Genomic DNA, 7,074 nt, shown 5'->3' with positions numbered 1-7,074 from the left:
AGGGTTGGAAGGGACATCAACTATCATGAATCTCCAACCCCCCTGCTACAGGCAGGGCCACCAACCTCCCCATTTAATGCTGGACCAGGCTGCCCAGGGCCTCATCCAATCTGGCCTTGAACACCTCCAGGTACAGGGCATCAACAACCTCTCTGGGCAGCCTGTTCCAGCACCTCACCACTCTCTCTGTAAAGAACTTCCCCCTGACATCCAACCTAAATCTCCCTCCCTCAACTTAAAAGCATTTCCCCTCTTCTTGCAGTTATCAACACTTTCAGAGTTGATTCCTCCTTCAGAACCCTGGGATGCATGCCATCCAGCCCCATAGACTTGTACAGATTCAGTCTCATGAAGAGGTCTCGGAGCTGCTCTGTCCTCACAGTGGGATGGGGGATTTACCACCTAGTCCCCACCTAGAGGTTTAGGGATGCAGGGCTCAGGGACATGAGAAGTACTGGAATCCTGGCAGCCAGTGAAGACCTAGGCAAAGAACTCATTCAGTACCTCAGTCTTCTCTTCGTCTGTTGAAGCAAGTTCTCCTTCTACATTTACGAAAGGAGGTACACTCGCTTTGGCCTGTCTGTTCTGGCCAATGTACCTGTAGAATGTCTTCCTATTGTTGTTCATGTCCCTCTCCAAGTTCAGTTCCACCTGCGCCTTGGCTTTCCTGATCCCATGCCTGCAAGTTAGGACAGCATCTCTGTATTCTTCCCAGGTGACACGGCCTTGTTTCCAGAGCTTGTACGCACCTTTCTTCACCTTCAGCACACCCAGGAAGTCCTGATTGAGCCACACCAGCTTTCTACCTCCTCTGCCCACTTTCTTATTCAGAGGTACAGAGAGTTCTTGTGCTCTCAGGAAGACATCCTTGAACAGTAGCCAGCTCTCCTCAGCATTTGTTTTTAAAGACAGCATCCCAGGGGCCAACAGTCCATTGAACAGCTTAAAGTTTGCTCTTCCAAAATTCAGGGTCCTGATGCCACTCTTTGCCAGGCCCTGGCCACTGCAACCCAGGCTGCCTCCAATCTTAACATCATTAATGATTTCCTCTGCATTGGTGAGCAGTGAGCAGCAGGTCCAGCAAAGCTTCGCCTCTGGTCGGTCTGTCCAACACCCGCACCAGAAAGTTATCATCAACACATTCCAGGAACCTCCTAGACCTCTTGCAACTCACCACGTGGTCTTTCCAAGAGATATCTGGATGGTTGAAGTCCCCCATCAGGGCAAGATCCAGTGAGCATGAAGCTTCCTGCATCTGAAGCAAGAAAGCCTCGTCAACAGTCTCACCTTGATCAGGTGGCCTAATATACTTCTATCACCAGTTTTGTTAGACCTTTATTAAACCCATCCTTAATTCTAACCCACAGGCTCTCAATCTGTTCCTGACTGAATCTCAGAGGGGGCTCCTCACAGTCTGTCAACTCTTTGACATAGAGGGCAACTCCCCCACCCTTCTTACTTAGCCTATCCCCTATCTCTTCTGAAGAGCCTGTAAATACAAACTCTTATGTATTTCTTTGTGACATACCAAAGCTGACCTCAAGCATACTTACACAATCAAAAGTAATACATTACTTGCAAAAACGAAAAGGAAAAGGAAATGGAAAAGGAAACGGAAATGGAAACGGAAAAGGAAAAAGAAAAACTCCCTAAAAATTATCTTCTACGGTGCAAAGAAATATAGCAATCGTACAAAGAACTAGCTGGCTATATAAATGGAACTGGATATATAAATCAGTCTCCCGTGAACTTCCTAAACTCCCTGACCAATAGAACACTATACAGTTAAGTGGCAAGCAATTTATTTTTACTTTAATTTAGTCAGTCAGGATCTATAAAGAATTATAAATTAAAAACTACGGATCAGATTTTCCATGTTCTCATCAAGTAGGAGACCAACATAATTCCATTAGCTACACCATTCAGTATCCAGTATCAGAATGAGGCCCAAGCTTATGAGGAATAATAGGAAATGTACTATGAGAATTTTAATATGTATTATAATTTATTTAGAAACTATACCATGCTTCATTTCTCAAGTAATTATTTTAGTAGATATGAGACATCTTAGTCCTGTTCTTCTCCCAGATACAGATGTAAATCTTTAACACCAGTCCCCATGCACCATACTTTGCTCAAGCACAGTGTCAGAGGAATTCTGCAAAGCAAAAGTTATTTTGAGGGTAAGGGTTCCAGAACAGCTAAATATGGTGTATTTCATTTGTTTCTTTATTACATCTCATAAACAGATAGAGGCACACAGTGCTTTTAATTAAAAGTTTGAATGTCACTCTTCACTAAAGAAAAATGTGAGGAGAGCTGGTTAGTGATGAACAAATGTAGTATCTATACAAATATTTTTAAAAGAGTATGAAATCTCATATTTCCAGCTGGGAAATCTACTTAGTCAGGAGAATATATTTATACAATTCAGCTAGAAAATCAGGGACAAAGGCTAAACCTAGGGATGCAATCACTGGGTTTGAAAAAGTAGTATACAAAGTATACAAATGTAGACACAGGAGGAACTTTAAGAAGTCGCTTCTCTCAGATGCTATGCCTTGACAATTCTGGTAGACTCTCATCTATCATATCATCATAGTTTCTTCAATAAAGAGGATCATGTATTATTCATTACACAGCAATATTACAAGGTATTATAGTCTTGCCAGTGAATTCTTATAAAATTCTGTTTCACACATTCAGCATTTCAAGGCAACTTGTTAGTTGGCTGCCCAGTTTTGATATATACACTTAAGATTTTTATGCTCATGGATTACTATCATCAAGTAATTTTTAATTCAGAAGCACACATTTTCTCCGTTTATGCATATAAAATACAAGAACTGAAATTTGTTATTAATTGGATTCATTATTAATCAAGAATCAAAGCCAAAATTCCCTTTACTCAGATAATGAGAACCCTTCAGATTTTACCTTGTTCCTTTGTCAACCAACCATGCATCTTCAAGTCCCTTTTGAGCACACCATCAGTAACTTTTCCTTCTTAACAATAAACGAGAATAGAGTTTGTCATTTTTTTTTCAGCAAATTGTGAAAATTATCTCAAAAATGAGTACATATCTAAAGCGCATTAAAAAAATAGGGAAATACTCAAATATACGGGATAATTTTTAGATAAAAGAAATATACCAGAGATACATCTACCAATAAATAAATAATAAATAAGTAATCCACAATATAGAGCAGAAAGCAGACCTTATTTAGCGGTGTAGTATATCTAACTCCATGGAATATCATAGTCTGGATATGTCCTCAACAAGAACACAGCAGGAGTTTTCAGATGTCAACAGCTGCATTACTGGAATTAGTCAAGTACAGACAAAAAATTATCAGATAAGTGCCCATTTCTCTATGTAGATCATATATGGACATGTAGTGTAACTATTTCGAACATACGTCTTCATCTACTAGTATCTATCAATTTTTTTATATGAACCCATTATTAACTAATCTTGGTTGTCACTTCTAAGGGATTATTCAGGCACTGAAGAATAGAGATAACCTATTTTCATTCATAGGAGTGGTTTTGATAGAGCAATTTCAGTTTGCGTAAAAGGCAATGGGAGTGAAAATTGATTTCCTAGTCTGATCATAAGACTGTGAGATGGAGCACTGATGAGTTAGTGGATATGTAGATTATTGTCTTGTTTATGAAAAGAAAATCAAAATCAAGATTTCTAGTCCTCCAAGAATCTGCTGTCTGAAAGTTAGAAAAATGTTTCTGATGTGTAAATATAACATTTGAAGCAAGGAATATGGTTTAAAACATTTCTGAGGTCTTGGATGTGCTATAAACTACATCATACAAGAATATATTTTGAGATGACAGTCATAGGAATTAGTCAGACTAAACAGAAGTTCTCATGTTGAATAAGAAGTAAATAGTTTTATCTTATAAGGAGCTGAGATGAAGGAGAGGAAGGAGTAGAAGGAAGAAGCGCACATTTTCTCTAGAAATAGATACACATATATATATATATATATTTAATAATGTGCAGTCGGAAGAGTAGTGTAGTTAGGATGATTCTTTACAGGTGTTATAGTTGGAAAGATTATCGTGGTAAAAAAGAAATAATCAAAGAAGAAATACTCACCCATATCCTTGGCAGTGGAAAACTCCAAAAAGGAAGGATCTCTTTCTGGAGAAAGACATCTCCAGAAAGAGAGCCTTCCGTAGTGGCAGTCAGACATTAAATGTGATCTAGGAGGGGTGAAGCCAGGCTCCATCCCTTCCAGTCATACAGGTAAATTGCCTTCACTTGTACTCCCGTGGCTGACCTAGTCCTTGCCTCAGGTGATCAATCAGTGGTTCAGGCCATGATTCAACAGTTCCCATACAAATAAAAATCAATGTGGTGGGAAGGAAAAAAAAAAAGAATGAATGAAAAAAGAAAACCTGGTAACTTGCTTTTTGCAAACAGGTATTTGCAAAAGTTGCACTGAAGAACTTTTTGTAGACAAATACCAAGGAAACATAACATGCAAATGCATAATGATATAAATATCAAGATCCAAAAAGAACAAATGCATATAATTTCAAAACTATATATAAATAAAATAAATTTAAAAACTAGCCCAGGACACAAGCAGTCCTCCAAATTACTCAAAGGAGTCCTGGTTTCATCACCTCAGTATAAATACGTGGCTGTTACTTGATAAAAGCATATCTCCAAATAAAACTTTCAAGCTCGTCAATATGGTTGTGGAATGATTTTCAGTTTAACAGTTATCCTCGACTGGACTATCTGTCTTTTCTGCACTTCATTGCCATAAAAAAAAAGCAGTTGGATTCTTTGTATGAAATTGACACAGATAATTAAATATTTATCATGTGATTTTTTTTCAGCATTCTTGTAAATATTTTTCAAAATATAATGAACAAATCTCATAGTGGTTTAGGACTAAAATACTTACCACCTTGATATGCGTGGTGATAACACTTGTTACAGCACTTTACAAATCCTGCATGCAAGTTCAATCTTTCTGAAATTAATCTGCTTCTGGAGTTTCTGAGTCTGCTCCTAAGAAACCTAACAGTTGTTGGCAGGGCCATTAAAGTAAAATGTAAGCAGGGAAAACACAGGTGAAAAAAAAGCACATTGGGACTTGATCCAAAATGCTGACATTTCACTTGAGTTTGGAAGCTCAAGTAATTAGAGACCATGGACTCCTTATACTTTGAAAATCAGCTACCTGAAATAAGTATTTTCATACCAAACATACTTTTCTCCATCTTCAGAGACGATGTACAAATTAAACACACTTCTGTACAATTTTCTCCTTCTAATTCACACAACCAACAGATAAAGCAGGAAGATTTTGTACACGCTGACCACTCCCCTGTTCATAGCACATCTGAGGGCAGGATTTCCTCCGGGTCACCTTATGCAAGACAGAAATTGGCCACACCTCTCAGGTGGCAGGTGAGTTGTCAGATGGAAAATACATAACTGCCACTGCTACTGTTTTCATCTCATCTAAGACTTCCTAGAAAGATTCACATCCCAGAAGAATACATGACACAGATGCATACCATTGAAACACAAATCAGATATTTCTATGTTTAATTAACATAGACCTCAATAACAGCAAAAGCCAGTTTATACTTGCCCTGTCAAGAATACAAAATTAATATGACTTTTATTTCTTAAATAAAAGAAGATGCCCTTTGATGAATCACTATTTCTCTTTCAATTTTCTTCCATGTTACTTTACTGCTATGTTTTGTATTAGTCTTTCAATTTGAAGCTTTACCTCACCTGCATATTTTACATCAGAGTGTAATGCTACATTACTTATTTATATTCAGGAAACATTTTTTCTTGCAATTTTCTCATTTGGAGGGAAAATAAATGAAGAAAAGAGCACCAAAGCAGAGTGATAAAATCTTTTTTATGATCCATATCTGGAGATATATTGTTTTGAAATACCATCACACTTTATTATTGCTTCCATCAAGAAAAATATTTCTGTCATTTCCCACAATTAATACTGAGAAGTTTTAATCACATATAATCCCAATCAAGTTACTTTTCTGATCCTCTTTATCTTGGTGTGTCATTTTGATGACTTCTTGTCCTGTGGGTTTGAAACGCACACTATTATTAGCTCATTAGGTCTTCTAGCCTCTGGCTCAGTGAAGAATGATTCACTATATTTCTTAGCTATTGACAGTTTCAATTCCTTAGCCTGTAAATTTCTCTTGATAGATAACTATGCCTTACCCCTTCTTATTTCAGCTTTCCAGAATATCCCTTGTCACTACGTTCTGAAGTCTGCACCATAATCCTGTATATAGCAAAACTAAATAAGTATAATTTTCCTCTGTCAGTCAAGATTTTAATTCAAACAATTTCTTCTTAATTCATTGTAGATTCAACTAACTGACTGAATTGGTTGTTTAATATTTAATAATAAGTGGTTCAGCTTCTAATTTTCAGTTTGGAATTTTGGATTTTGATACATCACTCCTGCTTAAAAAGCTTATAAACTGTTTTAAAAAACAAACAAAATAAAATAATGAATCGTCTACCAAAGTAAGTGCTATCTAATTTGCTGCCAGTTGCTTAAGTTCACACAAATTATAATTTTCTAGTTAATTTGCTAGCAATTATGATGTTGCCTCTAAAATCTGTACAGTACAAAATAAAAAGGCTGAGCTTACTCCCACTAAGCCAACTGGAAGACTACATTTCACTGTAGTGGTATGAAGACGAAGATCACTGGCTCTCTTTTTTATTGTACAGCTGATAATTTGGTTCACTCCAGACACTTAATGCTTATCTCCTTAGTTGCTTTAGAAATTGGTTCCTAAGTGAGAAAGCATTTGGTAAATTCAAGCTCCAATTATTGCACTACTGAAGCATATTCTATCTCATTTAAACTTACAAAAGTCTGCTTTTCATTCACAGATTATTTGCATTTACACAAGAGGGAAAAAAGAGGAAGAGGAAGAGGAAGAGGAAGAGGAAGAGGAAGAGGAAGAGGAAGAGAAAAAAGAAAAAGGAAAAGGAAAAGGAAAAGGAAAAGGAAAAGGAAAAGGAAAAGGAA

This window comes from Lagopus leucura, unplaced genomic scaffold (assembly GCF_019238085.1).
Source record: "Lagopus leucura isolate 7727_CA_CO unplaced genomic scaffold, USGS_WTPT01 Super-Scaffold_774, whole genome shotgun sequence".
Classification (NCBI taxonomy): Eukaryota; Metazoa; Chordata; class Aves; order Galliformes; family Phasianidae; genus Lagopus; species Lagopus leucura.
The sequence above is the reverse complement of the archived record's forward strand: the minus strand, read 5'-3'. Positions refer to the sequence as shown.